The following is a 19602-nucleotide window of genomic DNA, read 5'->3' as shown; positions in this document are numbered from 1 at the left end:
TCCTTGTTTATTCAATTCACATAGTTATTAATTTATTAGAAAAAAAAATTGAAATGCTATTTAAGAAATTTATAGTATGTTTGTTTTATTATTTATAACTCACGTTTCCCAAAGTGGCTCACAATAAAAACATACATAATAAAAATACATATTAAAACATAAACAATAATAAGCGGCCAGCGCTTACCCAAAGCAACTGCCTTAATGTCCATATTTCAAATTGCAAAATAAATGTCTCTTCAATAAGTTCTGGAACCCTTCAAGATTACATTGCTTTCTAATATACAAGGGTAATAGATTCCATGTCTGGGGTCCTCTACAGGAAAACATAGTTTCACATGAGGTATTCAGGCTCAATTCCCTTACAGATGGCACAGACAAATTGCTGTGATGGACAGAGCGCAGATTTGATAAAGAGACATAAGCCTGAATAGAACCCACCAAACTTGCAGGAGCCAATACACCCCTAACCGCCCCCTCCGCTCCAAAGCGGAACAAAGACTCAGCATTCCCGCAGGGAGATCCCTCCGAATGATTACGGCGTACAAAAGATCCTACAGCCATTTCCTAGCTCAGCTATGGAACCAACTACCCACACAGATCAGGTCGCTAGACTCACTGATGACCTTCCGCAGAGCAGTAAAGACCTTCCTCTTCCGCCAGTCGGGCCATTGAAAACTGCCTCCTCAATATACTTCTCCTAGTACTCTTCACTATGACCAGTCTGGTCTCTAGAATAAGCTCTGTTATTGTCTACTGTAACCTATTTGTTGTCATGACTAGTCTGTTTTCAAACGATTGTGAATATCTACTTGTAACCTGTTCTGAGCTTCTGGGAGAACGGGATAGAAATCGCAATAAATAAATATACCATCACAAGCAGTATGTTGATATTGTTAACGCTACCTCAGTGTACTATTTGATGTAGTTCCCAAGTACATGTTCTTGCCCTCTTTGAAATGTAAGCGCAATTGTCCATAGTGCAAGCAATTGTAGCTGGGTATGGAGGAAGCATTCCCAGGGTGTACTTTGGGTGGAATTGGAAAATAATGCATGCAAATTTCATTTTCCAATCCCCACATGATGTATTTTTTCCTTAAGTAACAGTCATGTGTGGAATGAGACGAGCTTCAATTTAAGGATGCCATAGGGCCTCATAGAGGTTCAATGCTGTTCCATCTTTCTCCTGTATGAATTCTCTCAAACAGAACACCACATAGAAGCTGCAGGTTTTTGTAGAAAAAGCAAGTGCAAAGGCCACGTCTCCTGTGTAGCCGTGCACAGTTTTCAAAGGGGATGTGTGCATGTAGAAACATTTAAGTGGATAATATGAAAATTGCCTTCCAATATTATCTATGATAATATTATTTATGATCTGAAAACAGCAAATATTACTCATTTGTAACTTAAATGACCAACAGAATAGCCATTGTTATTTGCAAATGGGTAGTATTACTGCCCTATCCATAGTGAGTCAAGGAAAACCAGGCCATTTTAAGCCATGTTGGCTATTTGTGGAAAAACTTGGCATATTCTCCAAAATATGAGAGCCATTTCAAAAGAGCACCTCTGATAACTGGGAAAATAATTTCAATCAACAAATTGAACTGGCTGGCCCACTATAATCATTCTTTGATTAAATAATTACATCTATATAGTGGGTATAAACTGCACAATAAGCACACCACTTTTTTAATGAAATTTCTAGAATGTCAGAAGAAAATTGACATATTATATATCATATATCTGGACAGTCTGCTACACAGTTTATGGTCACAATGAACTGGTGTGGGGTACAGCTGGAATTAATTTATAGCAGATACTGTATTTTCTTATTCTATGCCATTCTTACACATTTTCCAGGGGACTTTAATAAAGGAAATATTTAAGAAGTTATACAAAGCCATGCTAGTGGCTGCCGCTGCAGTAACTGCCCTGAAGCCCATAAGGATTTAAAGGGCTTCGGGGAGGATAGTTAGCAGAGGATGAGACTGTCTCAGTTCTTATAATCATATCTATTTTTCAAGCTCATTTTTGTAGGAAATTCGTTTTCTCCATTTTGCACATACCTGGTAGAATCAGCTCTTACTCTCTTATATGTTTATCTCCTTTATGTTCTTCTTCACCCCATCCCTATCTCTTCTAAATTGTTAAAATGGTTTAAAGCACCAGGGCTGGCTCAAGGGATTAGATGCCCTAGGCCAGTGTTTCTCAACTCGATCCAGGAGTACCTGATTTGCATACACTGCCTCCATTAGATGCATATTTCTTTCATGCATATTCATTGTGGATATCCTGAAAACCTGACTGGCAAAGAGGTATCCCAGAACCGAGTTGAGAAACACTGCTCTAGGCCAACCTTCAGTAGTGCACCCCTCCAATAGCTCAGCATCTCCCCTTCTCCTTATCTCCTCTCCTCCTATGGTCAGAGTCTCCCCTTCCTTTCTCTACCTTCCCTTCCACTCCTCTAAGACCAGTATATCCCCTTCCTCTCTCTACCACACCCCTATGGCTATCTCCCCTTCTCCTCTCTAGCTCCCACTTTATGACTAGCATATCCATTCCTCTACCTCCCTCTCCCTCAAGCCAGCATCTTTACTTCCCATCCCTATCCTAACCACCAAAGTGGTCAGCAACTTCTCTTCCCTTTGCTACCCCCACCACATATCCTGCATTTTCCCTCTCTGCTGCCAAGCCACTGCCACACCAGCTCCACCTCCTCCCACACCGGTCCAAAACTGAAGAACGTTAAGCATTTCATGGGCCCTGTAAGTACAATACTGTTCTGAAGTGTTGCCTTATACCACCCCACTCCAGCAATTTACCTTGGAGGGGTAAAGGACAGGCAGAGTTTGACTGTAGGCCTATGCTTAAAAGGCTGGTGCAACCTTTGCTCTTCTTTAAGCTCTGGAGCCTGCATAGGAGGAAGAAGTGATGCAGCAGCAACAAAGTGAAAGTCTCACACACGCCAAAGCCATCTGCCAAATATTGCTAAGCAGACCTCTAGTTTTCCTAACAGCTGGGCCAGTCCAGTATGGCACAAAACAGTAGCCTCTTCCTGTGTCCCTTAGGGGCTACATTTCCTCATTCTGCTATTTCTTTCTGAAATTTTTTTTTTTTTTTTTTAAAGGCACTCCATAACAATCTTCTACCATTTAAAGAATAAAGAAATAACATATACATTAAAAGCTAACACAGAAGGCCATATATTAGCTTCAAAGTGGTTTTGCTAGGGTTTTTTTGCTTGCATAGCAGAGTAGAAGCTATGTTCCAGAGTGATAATCCCATTTTCAAGGATGCCAGCTATAAATATACTGGGTTTAAATCATAGCTAAGATGGCTGATGCAGTCTTTTCTTTTCCAGGGCAGTTAAAATTATTACCAGCCCAGTGACCCACACTATACTCTGCCACATGAAAGACTCAGAAGTCAAGTTCCAGACTGAACTTGTGCTCCTCGGCCTGACAGGGGCTAGGGAGAGTTATCAAGATATCTCCCTCAGGCACGGAGTGCATAATTTTGCTGCAGTTTTGTGTGAGAGTTTCGCCATGGTTTACGTCCTGTGATTTTCTCAGTGTCACAAACATCTGTTTGCTGAAACAAGTCACTCCGTAAAATTTAGATCGTGATACTGCATAAATCTGGTCCATCCGTGTCTTTCAGCTTCATGTGTAAAATGAAGCACTAGCTTGGAATCAAATTGCATAAAAACCCTGAACACAAACGTTTCAAAAAGAAAATAGTGAAAAATCAGCAGTTGTTCTCATCAATTCTACCGCAAAAAGAAGAGGGCAAGCATTTTCAGCCCAAACATTTAGATAGGCTATTATCTTCTTTTCTCTTTCTTTTTTTTTTTTTTTTATATAATTGAGGTCTTAAGCAAAATACTAATGAAATAGTGGATTGGATTGACCAAAAGCCCACAAGAGATTCCTCTGCTTAGAGACCAACCCAATGTATAAAGTGACCTCTCAATAAAAACTTTTTGAACTGAAAAAAAAGAATCTACCTCTATTGTAATACCTACCAAGGAGGCCTACAAAAACTTGCAGCTTTTATGTGGTCTGCACCCCACGAAGAAGAAGATCACTTCCCAGTCATAATTGTAAAGAATCAGGACTTTAAGAACATAAAAATAGCCTTATTGGGTTAGACCAATGGTCCATCAAGCCCAGTAACCCGTTCTCAGGGTGGCCAATCCAGGTCACTAGTACCTGCCCAAAACCCAAATAGTAGGAACATTCCATGCTACCGAACCAGGACAAGCAGTGGCTTGCCACGTGTCTTTCTCAATAACAGATTATGTACCTTTCCTCCAGGAACTTGTCCAAACTTTGCTTAAAACCAGCTATATTATCCGTTCTTACCACAACCTCTGGCAATGCTTTCCAGAGCTTAACTATTATCTGAGTGAAAAAAAATTTCCTCCTATTGGTTTAAAAAAAAATCCCTGTAACTTCGAGTGTCCCTTAATCTTTGTAATTTTTGACAGTGAAAAATCGATCCACTCGTAACCGTTCTACTTCACTCAGGATTTTGTAGACTTCAATCATATCTCCCCTCCTTCGACTCTTTTCCAACCTGAAGAGCCCTAAACATTTTAGTCTTTCCTCATACAAGAGGAGTTCCATCCCCTTTATCATCTTGGTCACTCTTCTTTGAACCTTTTCTAGCACCATTATATCTTTCTTGAGATAAGGAGACCAGAATTGAATGCAATACTCCAGGTGAGGTGGCACCATGGAGCGATATAGGGGCATTATAACATTCTTTGTCTTGTTAACCATTCGTTTTTTAATAATTCCTAGCATCCTATTTGCTTTTTTGGCCACCTCCGCACATTGGGTGGAAGGTTCCATCATGTTGTCTACGATAACACCCAGATCCTTTTCTTGGGTGCTAACCCCCAAGGTGGACCTTAGCATCCAGCAACTGTGATTTGGGTTATTCTTCCCAATGTGCATCACTTTGCATTTGTCCACATTAAATTTCATCTGCCACTTGGACGCCCAATCTTCCAGTTTCCTAAGATCTGCCTGTAATTTATCACAATCCGTATGTGTTTTAACAACTTTGAACAGTTCATATTGCTGGACATCGTACAAATATACTTAAACTAAAAAGAGTTCAAAATGTTGCAGTACAATTGATCTTTGATTTGAAAAATTCTGATCAAATCACATTTTATTATAGAGAACTTCATTGGCTTCCTTTTGAGGCTCATGTGTTATTTAAACTGGGCACCAAACCGTTCATTACACAACTCTACTTATTTGTCTTCCCCCCAGCTCAAGGTTGTACTCAAAAGAGGTTCCAGCAGCTCCTGCTTGCTTATCAGGCAGCAAGCTGAGACAGGGAGTTACATTCTCAATTCAAGAAGTCTTGTTCCTACTTACATTTTAGAAAACTACTAAAATCAGTATTATTTACAAAATTCCTAGAGCCACTAATATGATCTTATGATAATTTTGGTAGATCGCTGGGAATGTCCAGTTTTTATCTTTTTGTGAACCTCATCAATCCGCAAGGTTTTGCAGTCTAGAAATGTAAATGTAATGTGATGTAATGTATTGTTTAATGTCATCTGCAAATTTAATCACCTCACTTGTCGTTCCGATTTCCAGATCATTTATAAATAAGTTAAATAGCAATGGTCCCAGTACAGACCCCTGTGGCACTCCACTGTTTACTCTCCTCCATTGAGAAAATGACCATTTAACCCTACCCTCTGTTTTCTTTCCGATAACCAATTCCTAATCCACAACTGAACTTTGCCACCTTTGCTCTTTAATTTTCGCAGGAGCCTCTCATGAGGAACTTTATCAAAAACTTTCTGAAAATCTAGATACACTACATCAACCGGCTCACCTTTAGCCACATGTTTATTCACACCTTTAAAGAAGTCAAGAAAATTGGTGAGGCAAGATCTCCCTTGGCTGAACCCTTGCTGACTCATTAAATCATGTTTGTCTACGTGTTCCACAATTTTATTTTTTATAATTGTTTCCACCATTTTGTCTGGCACTGATGTGAGGCTTACCGATCTATAATTTCCCAGATCTCCCCTGGAACCCTTTTTAAAAATTGGCATAACATTGACCGCCCTCCAATCTTCAGGACTACAGATGATTTAGCGCAGGTTACAGATCACTAACAGCAGGTCAGTAATTTCATGTTTGAGTTCTTTTAGTACCCTGGGATGTATACCATCCAGTCCTGACAATTTATCACTTTTTAACTTGTCGATTTGGCTCAGTATATCTTCCAGATTCACCGAGATTTCTTTCAGTTCCTCTGCACCATCACCCTTGAAAACCATTTTCGGTTCAGGTAGGTCTCTTACATCTTCTTCCGTAAAGACCAAAGCAAAGAATTCATTCAGTCTCTCCGCTATGGCCTTATCCTCCCTGAGCGCCCCTTTTGCTCTTTGATCATCCAACGGTCTCACGGATTCCCTCACAGGTTTTCTGCTTCTGATGTACCTAAAAAAATTGTTAGGAGTTTTTGCCTCTTTTGCAAGTTCCTCTTCATATTCTTTCTTAGCAGTCTTTATCAATGCTCGCCAGTGCTTGTGTTATTTGAACAAACAAACAAATTGTTGCACACAAACAGGCCACCTTTTTACAGATCATAGGACTTGACATGGTCCATGTTTCAATCAACTCATCTTCATCAGGGGTCCCTAAGTATGGTGGTTGAAAAACAATTTGCAACAAATTTTGCCCGATTCTCTAAAGTCCGTGAAAACTTTGCATTGCTGCAAATGTTGTATCTGCTGTGCCCTTTCTGCAGATCTGTTGGATTTTGGTTTTTGTTCAACCCTTGCATGCACTGTAAGTCAATGTAGTCTTGGGTTTAGTACAAACAACATGTTATAAATTCCAGCAGCAAGAGGAATAGCATGGTATGAAAAGAGCACAGAAGTACAGTAAAGAATATCATCATTTTGGTGGAGGCTGGGGATAAAGGAGGATGGACAAGATAACCCCACAGAAACAAAGAATATGGTAACAAATAAAGGGGCCCTTTTACCAGTGGCATACCTGGTAGGATGGGAACCCTGGGTGGAACAACCTTTCTCTGGTCATAGCACTCCTCTCCTCCAGCCAGTGGGAAGATCTATGGATCAGTCCATGGGATTGCAGGCTGCCTATACGCAGCCATTGGCTTTTCTTGGCCCCTGTCCCAGAACAGGAAATTAACGTCAGAGGGGGTGGGGCTAGCAGATCGCTCCAACACCCCTGAGCTCCAAATACCCAGGGAGGACTACCCCCCTCACTCTGCCCTTGGCACTCCACTGACTGTTACTAAAAAGTGGATCAGGCTTAGTACTTCTTCATGTGGGGCTTTCCTGCACACTAAGCCCATTTCTGACACAGCCTTTCATGTTTTCCTAGTGCTTTACACTAGAGAATGACACGGGAAAAATATTTATCACCATTCCTGTCCCATCTCCGTGAGCACATCCCTGTCCCTGCCCTGTCCCCACGAGCTCAGTCCCCGTACTGCAAGCTTCCCCGTCCCCACCCTGCAAACTGTCAGATCCCATCCGCACAAGCCTCAAATAGTTATGATTTTATACTGAACTTATTTTATTAAAGTATAAAAAAAGACAATATTCTGTACAATTGTCATTTTATAAACACAAATAATACAGAGCAAGGATCAACAAAACCCCTGTCTCCCCTCCCTTTCACAAATATCCCCTCCACTATTGTGAAAACTGAACAAACCAAATTACTACAGAAAGCTACATAGAAAAATCAAGTTAACAGAATACTTCAGTCACACATGGCAGGAATAGTGTTAGGGGAGAGCAACTAGGGCAATTGCCCCCTGCTCAGAGAGAGAGCTCTAAGCCAGCTGGAAGCTAAAGAAGCACAGCCTGGACTTTGCAGTCCCCAGTTATGTCTAATACCAGCTCTAGCAGGATACATATTTCAAATCTGAAATATTCTAATCACAAAATATAAAATAAATTTATTTTTTTCTACCTTTTGTTGTCTGGTAATTTTATTCTTCAAATCACATTGGTCGCAGGGTTCCTTCTTTCTTCATCGTGGCATGGCTGCTCCTGAAGGTAAAATAGGTGCAAGAGGAGCTGGGGAGAAGATGCCGAGTCTAACATGGGTGCAATTTTTTTACCACAGGAGCAAGACTTTTCACCGCTTCCACAGGGCGGTAAATGGTCTTGTTCCCATTCCTGCGGTAAACCAGTTGCAAATATCTCCAATACTGCAGATTTACTGCAGTGACCACGGTTGTCACCAATGACCAATGACCACCAATGTCATTCTCTACTTTACATCTCAAGAAATCAGTTCTTAGAAGCAACCTGAAGGTCCAGTTTCAACATTGCCATACATGCGGCTCATATGAAATTCATGGACCCATTTTATGCTTCTCAAGCTAGTAGGAGGTTGGAATTCTGCTAAAGTCTTTCCCCCTCACTCTGTAAACTGGCATCTAAATATAGACACCAGTAGCATGCCAAATTTATAAAATACTGGCATGATTGGCACTGATGATTTATAGTTACATGCGTAAATGCTAGATGCCATTCTATAAACAGTGGGCCTAATTCGCATAACAAACATCTGCAAAGTTGGGGGGGGGGGGGCTGTACCGTGGGCATGTCATTAAGCGATGCACACAGCTTCTAGAATACTTTCAATTGCTCATATTTTTTGCCACATTTTGGTTTGCCAACTTACCCCAATCATTGACAAGTTGGTGCACTTAATTTGTGGTGTGCCAAGCAGTTACGCACTAATCTTCTCTAATGGTTTTGATGGCTTTTAAGGCTGTCAAAGCAGGGCCAGTGTTAGACATGCTTGGGCTCAGGGCAGAAATTAAGGAGGGGGCCCCCCAATTCCTCTCCTCCCCTCCTTATCCCCAATCTCCCATCAAATGCCCTCCCATTCAGCATCACTCTCCCTTCCTCCTCCTTCCCTCCCTCCCCCCCACCACCCATGAGTCCAGAACACGTTCTCCCAACCAGCATCCTTCCCTTCATTTAAAAATCAGCTGCTTCAGGGGCCCCCCATGGGCCAGGATATCTTTCCCATCTCCCCACCCCATTCCAAAGCCCCCCTTTTAAAATGTGGAGGGGTAGCTGGCACAGCAGCGATTCTCTAGTGTTGCTTGCGGCTTCCTCGATGCTGTTTCTCTGCCACAGTCCACCCTCTCTGACACAACTTCCTATTTCCACTTGGGTGGACCGCAGCAGAGAAATAGCACCGGGAAAGCCACAAGCAGTGCTAGAGAATCGCTACCGCACTGGTGACCCCTTTGCATTTTAAAAGGTAAGGGAAGCTTTGGAAAGGGAGGGGGAGAGAAGAGCAGGACATCCTGGCCCTCAAGAGCCCCCTAGAGCTGTGGGGCCCAGGTCAACTGCCCTATTTGCCATCACCCACCCCTCTTAAGGCTGGCCCTGGTGTTAAGTGTGCCCCTTTGTCATTCTTAAAAGGAGCTGCCAATTTATAGAATTGCCCCTTTTGGTTGTATCTCTAGGAGAGTCACAGCCTTCACTGGAGAACAAAACCTAAAGATTGGTTCAGGGGATACAGAAAGAGCTGTGGTCTATATCTCCCAGCTAGAAGCCTGTCAGTATTTGGGTTACATGAGGAAAAGAGGAATAATGGTTTGAAAAACCTCCAGGTACCTGCAAAATGAAAATTCCTAGCACTGTGGTCCCAGTGGGAACAGATTCTGAATGAACTGAAAGAAACATAGAAAGAAAGAAAGCAATCTGCTCTGCTTCTCCAAGCCTCAGATTGATTTGGCTCTTTCAAGAAAACAAATCTTTGGCAGGGCTTGAGTAAAATGACCCTTATGGTTCAGTGCATGATCTCTCTGCAGGATCCTGACATGCAAAAATGCCTAGGGAAGATGATATAAATGTGTTTACAATGAAGAGAAACCACTGCCGGGCAGGTTATTGTTTTCCAGCACCAAGTCCTGGAACAGGAGATATTCCTATGTTTATTCATGCCACATTGATAAATTACTGTGCAATCCCCAATATAGAATCAGTGGCCACTGCTTCTGAAATATTTCTATTTTTGAAAAAGTTAGTCAGACAATTTAAACTCTATTCCAATTGAACCAAAAGTACCGGGCCGAGTGCAGGCGGGGGGATTAGCTGAGCCAGGGCATCCTGGAGGCTCCTTGCCGCTGTAGCTTGTGGATCCCCCGCTGCTGCATTCCGATGAAGATGGCTGCTGGAGGAAGATTCTCGGGCCTCACTTCTCTTCATGAAGTCTCTCAGTGCCCTCTTCCTTAGCTCTCGTGCACGTGGTGACATGTGCGCACAATGCAAGCAACATGGAAACCTCGAGCGCCGGATCCAATCTGTGGGCGCACAATTCATGAGGATCCAATGTATTCATCCTTCTCCTGCATCCCAGTCGTTTCTTTAGATGGTTCAGGCATCTTCAAGGTGATGAGTAGAAAAGTTGTAATGGAGAGCTGTAGAAAATCCGACCGATGGGAACGGGCGGAAACTAAAGACTGGAGATTAGGGAGAAGCAGGGGGAAATGGGTAGGGCTCGGGCATGCCCAGTGGGGCCCGGGCACTGCACGTGCTCAGAGAGTGGAAAAAAAAATCTCTCTGAGCTATTGAAGAGCTTATCCGCAAATTGGGAGCTGTTGGGACAACACCCATATGTGGCTGACTCATCCTGCTTGTCCTAGGAGAATCCTATGTTTATTCATGCCACATTGATAAATTACTGTGCAATCTCCAATATAGAATCAGTGACCACTGCTTCTGAAATATTTCTATTTTTGAAAAAGTTGGTCAGACAATTTAAACTCTATTCCAATTGAACCAAAAGTCACAGCAAACTAGTATAATTTACCATGCATTCTGAAAGCTGTTCTGTATCAGATTATTAGCAGATTGCTAAATTACTTTTGGACTAGAAATGATTCTTCATGGACTGGATGTGAAGACTAAGAGGGGAGGACTAAAGGAATGGCAATCACATAATTTTTGGCACTGAATGGTAAAGGATTCCAGGACATGGTGATTTTCAAAAGTATTTACTCAGGTAAGATGGCCTGCCTGATAGGTGACCTCCTCATATGCAGCTTACATTCTGGCTGCATCCATACTAAATATGCTTCTAGCTGCTTTAAGAAGAGAAGTTCCTATGGAGGTGTATAGAGCAGCAAAAATAGCATATGTGTTTTCAATTTTTAAATAAACACATTATTGTGCCAGCCATCCTCTCCCCTGATCACACCAGTAGCAGACGTAAAATACACACAGTGTTGGGCAAATAATATATTACTAAGTAATATCTTATAGTTCATCATTATAAGTACCTGGAAGACCAAGCTTTGCTCAGAGAAGTATTGTTAACTATGGCTTGAAATCATGGCTTTATCAGTTTAACCGCCCAGGTTGTGTACTGAAATCATTGTTTTATCAGCCTAACTTCCCTCCTGTGTGTTTGTGAAATGCCCAGGCTGTGTCTTGAAATCATGCTTTTATCAGCCTAACTTCCCTCCTGTGTGTTTGTGAATTGCCCAGATTGTGTCTTGAAATCATGCTTTTATAAGCATAACTGCCCTCTTTTGTGTTTCTGAAATGCCAATCTGTTTAATTTCCCTTAGGTTGTGTGCTGAAATCATAGTTTCATCAGCATAACTTCCCTCCTGTGTGTTTGTGAACTGTGTGCTTTGTGTGAAGTACTCAACCTCATATTGTTTTGTGGGAAGGTGCCAATGTCTTTTACTGGAAAACCAAAAGGTGTCTATAGTGCCTTGATTCTTCATATTTGATTTGCAGCATATCCCTGGGATAATTTCTCTGCAGGGTCAATAGAAGGTGCCTTGACTGGCAAGGGATCCAGTTTTCAACAGAACCAATATAGCTGCTAGAATTCTAAGCTATAGGATGGAGAAACAAAGGGGAGAGGGTCATTTGAATGTACTGTATATACTCGAATATAAGTCGATCCGAATATAAGTCAAGACCCCCCTTTTCCCCCCAAAAAGGAGGAAAAATGGTTGATTTCAATATAAATTGAGATTAGAAACAGAGGAGGGAGAGAGACCTGGACCCAAAGGGAATGGAGCTGGATTGTGAAAGAAATGTTGGATGCATGGTCAGAAGGAAGTCCAACCAGAAACTACTTAAATCACCAGACAACAAAGGTAGGAAAAATGATTTTATTTTCAATTTATTGATTGAAATGTGTCAGTTTTGAGAATGTATGTCTGCTGTGTGTATTGTGTATATATGAAAAATGAAAGGAAAAAATTGCATTACAATTAGTAAAGGGGACAGGATCTGGGGCAGAGCTTGGGTGGGTTTAGGGCGGAGCTTGGGAGGTCTTGAAGTAGTTGAGAAACACTGCTGTGGGCAATCATCCGGCACCAGTGCCTCTCCTTCTCTCCCACCCTCTTCCCTGCTGGCACCCCCTACTGGCATCTTGAAGGAGAATTCCTGTTGGACCCCTTCCTGAGGACCTTCAGGATATGACTACAGGACTTAAAAAATAAAACAAGTCAAGCTTCATTTCAGCTTAATTTCATCTTTACAAGACAGTTGAAACAGAAGCTGTTTTCTTATGTGGCAATTTCCCACCTTCCTCTGTTGTTCAAGATAAGGAACAACACAGCACAGATGAGTATTATACCGCACAGACCAGTGCTTGCTGTATGGGAAGAAAATTAGCTGGAAGACAGACAGGGATGCAGGTGTAAGGCCAGCAGCAATGATTCCTGTTTTCAGCAATGAGTCTTATTTTTCCTATATTCTGTGACCAGAGGTGAAACAATGGACAGCAGGCCAGGCATGAGGCCCATGCATGGTATGCACAGAATGCAAGGGTGGACAAGTGACAAGGTTGTCCTTCTGACGGTTGCCACCACAGATGGAGTAACAGCCTTTTTGGAACATCGGATAAAGATAACACAGAACTACAGTTGCCCTGGTCCAAGGAACCAGAAAAGAACGAGATGACCTGCACGTATGCAAAACCACAGCACCTTGAGCAGTGGTTCCCAACCCTGTCCTGGAGGACCACCAGCCAGTCAGGTTTTCAGGATAGCCCTAATGAATATGCATGAAAGAGATGTGCATGTAATGAAGCTGATAGGAATGCAGATCTGCCCCATGCATATTCATCAGGGCTATCCCAAAATCCTGACTAGCTAGTGCTCCTCCAGGACAGGGTTGGGGATCACTGACCTAGAATTGGGTGGAGGTCATGCATAGATAACCTCTGAAAAAAGCCCCAAGCAGAAGGGTGGCAAGGGCAGATAATCTTTGGTCTTTTTTTTACATACATAAGTGGGAAATTGCTTTAAGGACATACGCAGATGTTAATGGCTCTTGCGTCAATTAGGGATATAGCCAATTATGTGTATTTGTAACCACTGAATTAATTCTGCTAATGATGCTAACAAATCAGATTAGCAACCGATCACTTGTGATAATGCTAATAGCCAATCAGAAACTTTACAATAGATTGTAATGCATGGTTAATAATATATCAATCCATGTAAGATGAGAAAGAGACACAGATAGGGAATTTTTCTTCATACCTGCAGGGTGTGGAACTTTACCTTCTCTGTGACACTTCTGAATGCTGGTATCTGTTCTTTTTATATGTTGCTGCTTATTTGATAATAAATCTGTACTTTTATGCAACAGCATTCCTGGTGTGGCCTGAGTTAGTTTTTATGGAAAGGGTCTAAGCAGCCTGCCTTTTCCAATCTCAGGGCCCGTCTGGAAGGCCTCTGCACATGCACGGATGTTGACGTGATGATGTCACGCATGCAAATGATGTCATCAAGGCAACGTCCGCGCACTTCTGGGTGCCTCGAGCCATGGCCACTTCCTACGGCCCTCGTTACATTTTCCGACTTCGTTGCGGCTCCAGATCATTTTTGAGTTGTGCAGTTCTGATTCACACGATTCTAGAATCATTCCCTACAGGATAATCGATACCCTCTGCATTGCTTAAACAATTTTCTTATATTTGTAACTTTGCATTTCTGTAATTTTGTATAGTCATTTTGCCAAGAAAGATAAGCTGCCTCTCCATGCATTGTTCAAGAACAAACTTATGTGATGGTGCACTATAATGCCAGGACTGTGAAATTGTAACCCATTCTGAACTCTTTGGGGAGGACAGGATATAAAACTAAATAAATAAACAGCACTCGACTCAAGACACCTTTTATTTATTCCTTTATTTAACACATTTAAATACCGCCTGAAATCTAGGCAGTTTCCAATGCCAAAAACAATCATAAAATTCCATAACAAGCAACAAACACAGCCAACAAAGTTCCATATAATCAACAAACACAGACAGGTTTCAAGTTTATTAGGTTTTTATATACCGCTTATCAAAGTTTATCTAAGCGGTTTGTACAATCAGGTACTCAAGCATTTTCCCTATCTGTCCCGGCAGGCTCACAATCTATCTAACGTACCTGTGGCTATGGAGGACTGAGTGACTTACCCAGGGTCACAAGGAGCAGTGCGGGGTTTGAACCCACAACCCCAGGGTGCTGAGGCTGTAGCTATAAAATACATGAACAACATCCTTTACTATTTGCGAAATGGGAATTATGTCTACATTTTACATGTAGGCCTCAACAAACAGTTGAGTCTTTAATAATTTCTTGAAGTTACCACATTCTGTGCACAATCTCAGATGTCCAGGTAGATTGTTCCACAAATGTACACCAGTGATACAGAACATTTTCAGTTTTGAAGTCACATATCACACTCCCATTTCCTTTATTGATGTTAACTTCATCCCCCCCCCCCCTTTTGATCTCAGTGTCCTTCTGGGTTTATATGTCTCCCACAATGCACCAAAACATGCCGGAGCCGACCTATATAAAACCTAGTGGACTATTGTAAGGACTTTGTGTGTACACTCTGTCTTATTGGAAGCCAGTGACGCTATTTCAAGGCAGGTGAAATGTGTGTCATTCTAGGTACATTTGTAATCATTAATAACTGCAAGGCTTTATTCTTTACATGTCAGTCCAGTCCAAGATAGTGAATTACAGTAATCCAATTATGGCTTGATTAAACCCTGGACTACCATCCTAAAATCCAACAGCTAAATGTTCAAACTTTTCAATCCCATCACTAAAAGATATTGAATCCCTCTTCTCCCAAGTTAACACAAAAAACTCCCGATCAGAAATAATCCCTCCTTTCTATTTGAAAAAATACTTTTCACACTTTGGCCCTTTTATTTTGTCCATTATCCAAAATAGTTTACTTACATCAACAGTACCACCGCAATGGAAGTCTTCATCAATCACTCCTATCGTTAAAAACTATAAATCCAGCATCAATGAATTATCTAACTATCGACCGATTGCGAATATTCCATTTTTGGCTAAACTTATTGAAAAACTAATATTTAACCAGCTTTCCGATTTTTTTGAAAAAACAAATGCATTACATCCACATCAAACTGGATTTAGAAAACATCATAGCACAGAATACTCTTTAATAGGTCTAACCTCCAACATCCAATACTATCTAGACCATCACAAATCTGTAATCCTTTTTTCCTTAGACATTTCAGCTGCCTTCGACACCATCGATCACGACTTGCTTTTAAATAGGCTAGAAGAAAAAGGTATAAGCGGCACAGTTCTAGATTGGTTTAAATCTTATCTTAACAATCGTACTACATCTGTGAAATTTAACAACGAAGACTCCACTACTTTCTCCTCAACATTCGGAATCCCACAAGGATCCATTTTATCTCCATTATTATTTAATATTTTTTTATCGCCATTATTAGAAACTTGTCAGGCCATAGGTTTTATTCCATACGCATACGCGGATGATATTCAACTAATCCATCCTTTAGATCCCGAAAGTATCACAGACATTGCCTCCATAAACCATAAACTAGAACAAGTACATAATTGGTTGAATTTAAATAAATTATCATTAAATATCAATAAGACCAAATCCATTCTATTCAACTGGAAAAAAGACATTTGTCTTGGAAAACCATTTTTTCTTAATAACTTTCCTATCAGTACTGAAGCTTCAATTAAAATTCTCGGGGTTATATTTGATGATAGTCTATCTTATCATGAACATATCTCTTCTATCGTCAAAAACTGTTTCTTCAAACTACGTCAGATAAGAGCCATTTCCAAATTTCTTAACCCTTCCTCTTTAAAAATCCTAATACATTCATTTATCATAGCAAAAATCGACTACTGCAATGCCCTATTTTTAAACATCACTCAGAAGGAAAGAAGGAGACTCCAAATTATCCAGAATACGGCTATCAAACTTATCTACAACGCCAAAAAATTTGACCATGTATCTCCACTGATGATAGATGCGCATTGGTTACCAATTAACCATAGGATAATGTACAAAATAATGTTTTTAATCTTTAAGACTCTAATATCTAGCGAACCACAATTCATATCAAAATCACTGATCCCTTACAAACCACAACGATCTTTACGTTCATCTGAATTAAACTTACTATCTATCCCATCTCTAAAAATCATCGGTACAAGAAGAGCAGATATTTTTACTGTCGCAGGTCCACAATGGTGGAACTCCCTTCCCCAGTACATTAGAATGGAACAAGATTTCTCAGCTTTTAAAAATTTTTTAAAAACTTATCTGTTTAGGGATGCCTATGACCTTTAAAAATTCTAAATTATCTACTTTGTTTAATTAATATTCACAAAGAGTGCCTTGTAATTATTTACCTAACCTTTTGTTTTTCCCTTTTTTCCTATGCCTTTATGTAACTTTTCCCCATTCCCCTCGCTTTCTTGTTAGTTAATATTGAAAATTGATGTTTTTAAGTTTATATTAATGTTTTTATGTTTTATTATATTATGTACATCGCTTAGAATATTCAAAATAGGCGATACATCAAGAGTTAAATAAACTTGAACTTGATGATAACATCGGCTGTAATCTATACAAGGTATGCAATTGAGCGTATCCCCCTTGAATAGTTTTCAAAAATCTGTTTGCCCAGTGTATGTGCCAAATCTATGCAAACTCCCAAAATTGTCAATTCCTGTTTTATTTTCACTTGTATCCCCAACACATCCAGAGAATCTACTTGCAAATCCTCCAAATTATATCCCACGAACATGACTTCAGTTTTGTTAACATTCAATTGCAATCCATGTGATGACATCCCCAAATCTACCCGTTTCATGCAATGATTCAGTCTTTGCTCAATATCCTGTCTATATTTTCAAATGGAGAATACCATCAGTGTATATTCAGTATTCAAAGATCTTTTCAAGATCTGCCATATAGATGTTAAACGGCAGTGCCGACAGTGCTAACCCCTGTGGTACGCCCTTCTTGCCCAACATCCTTTTTGATACCCTCTGATCACCTTTTACAGAATAGTGCTCGTTTCTTTTTTGTGACCACATTTGGGCACCATTTACAAATCTAGTGCATGATAATACAATAAGACAGTGACATCCTGAAACCCAACTAGAAATGTGCTCATCATAACAAGCATAGGAAGCCCTACTCTAATACCTTGGCTTGCACTCCTTGAGAGTCAGGTCAGATTTTCAGGATACTCCTAATGAATATGTATGAGAAAGATTTGCATTCAGTGCGGGTATTATTCACAAGGGATAGCCTTGAAATATAGTCCATTGACACAGTGCTCTCTCTAAGGACTGGCCGGGTGCGTGCAAATGTTTTCTCATGTGAGCGACAAGTTCTAAACTATGGGCTCCTTTTACTAAGCGGCATTAGGGTTTTAACGCATGGAATAGCGCAAGCTACATTGCCCCGCGCGCTAGACCTTAACGCCAGCATTGAGCTGGTGTTAGTTCTAGAAGCGTAGCGGGCTGTGTAGCGTGCAGTAATTTCCTGCGTGCGCTAAAAATGCTAGCGCACCTTAGTAAAAGGAGCCCTAAGTTTTTGTGTGAGCAACAAATTCTAAAAAAAAAACAACAACAATTTTCCAGATTAGCAAGTATTTTTGTGAACGACCATTTAAAATCTGTGATCAATCCTCATGTGGGAACATAGCATTGGTAGAGGGAACATAGCATTGGTAGCCCTTGAGGACTGAAAGTGAAGACCCAAATTCTATTATGTCTTCATCTATTCACTTAACCAGCACAATGAGTGATAAAAGGATATACAGGGATTGGTTTACTTTTCTCTGTCTTCATTACTATACCCATCCACTTTGATAGGAAGATCAAGTTGCCAATCATGTCTTTCAGTGAAATCACTGGATATGAAAATTTGCAAGAATTTGCTATTTTGTTTCATAAGAATATGTTGCTTAAGAACTTAAGAATAGCCTTACTGGGTCAGTCAATGATCCATCAAGCCCAGAAGCCCATTCTTATGGTGGCCAATCCAGGTCACTAGTACCTGGCCAAAACCCAAAGAGTAGCAACATTCCATGCTACCGATCCAGGGCAAGCAAAGACTTCCCCCAGGTCTTTCTCAATAACAGACTATGGACTTTTCCAACAGGAAATTGTCCAAACCTTTCTTAAAACCAGCTACGCTATCTGCTTTTACCACAATCTCTGGCAATGCGTTCCAGAGTTTAACTATTCTCTGAGTGGAAAAAAAATTCCTCCTATTGGTTTTAAAAGCATTTGCTTGACTTCTGGTTCAGTTCATATCTCAAACCTAATCTATCCTTTAAACATCTGGCTGTCATTCTTGATGTTGAAGTTTGATGTCCAAGTTTCTGCCACAATTTGGGCTTTCTAGTGGGGAGGGGTTCTCTTTATTTAATCAGCACTGCACACAAGCAAAACAAAGCACAGTAACCACTGCTGAGTTCAGCATAGTTGAGACAGTTGCGTACCATTAGTTACAAGTACTTTCTTGAGCCTCATGTACAGCACACTTTGATTCATGCCTTAGTTACTTCATGCCTCATTTACTATAATTCTGTCTTTGTGAGACTTTGAGCAACTGACCTCACACCTCTACAAAATATTTATACTACTGCTGTCAACCTGCTCTATCATGCCTCAGTATGTCAGTGAAAGAGTACGAAAGGGCAAATGCAGAATCAAAGAGAAGAAGAGGTAGAGTGGAATACCTGAATAGAATGCTTTATATGTAAAGAAAATAATTTTGAAATTTGCCCTAAAAAGAAAAGGGAACCAGTGGTCCATTTACATCTAGAATCCGCCAGGCAATCTGCCTTCTGTTACCTGGCTTCTACTTTCTGGAACTCTTTGCTTCCCTCTCTCTGGGCTGAGTCCTCCTCTATGAAATGTAATATTGCTCTCAAGACTCGTTTCTCTAGGGCAGAGGTGTCAAACTCAATTACATAAGGGACCAAAATCTAAACCACAGGCTAAGTCGTGGGCCGACTTTTTTATTAAGATACTTAGGGCTCCTTTTACTAAAGTGCACTAGTGTTTTTAGCACATGCAGCAGATTAGCGCGTGCTAACTCCACCCTAAGCGGCTAGAACTAACGCCAGCTCAATGCTGGCATTAGCGTCTAGCGCACGGCATTGTAGCACATGCTATTCCACACCTTAATGCCCTAATGCAGCTCAGTAAAAGGAGCCCTAAGGGGTCCTTTTATTAAGGTACGCTAACCGATTT

General features: G+C 40.8%; 1 protein-coding gene across 1 annotated transcript in view; it reads left to right on the top strand.

The window, feature by feature from the left end:
* ADRA1A (adrenoceptor alpha 1A) overlaps positions 1–19602 on the top strand; it is a 103172-nt gene that overhangs the window by 50931 nt on the left and 32639 nt on the right. The gene's annotated exons all lie outside the window — the stretch shown is intronic.

This window comes from Geotrypetes seraphini, chromosome 6 (genome assembly GCF_902459505.1).
Source record: "Geotrypetes seraphini chromosome 6, aGeoSer1.1, whole genome shotgun sequence".
Classification (NCBI taxonomy): domain Eukaryota; kingdom Metazoa; phylum Chordata; class Amphibia; order Gymnophiona; family Dermophiidae; genus Geotrypetes; species Geotrypetes seraphini.
This window is presented reverse-complemented; position numbering and strand designations above follow the sequence as displayed.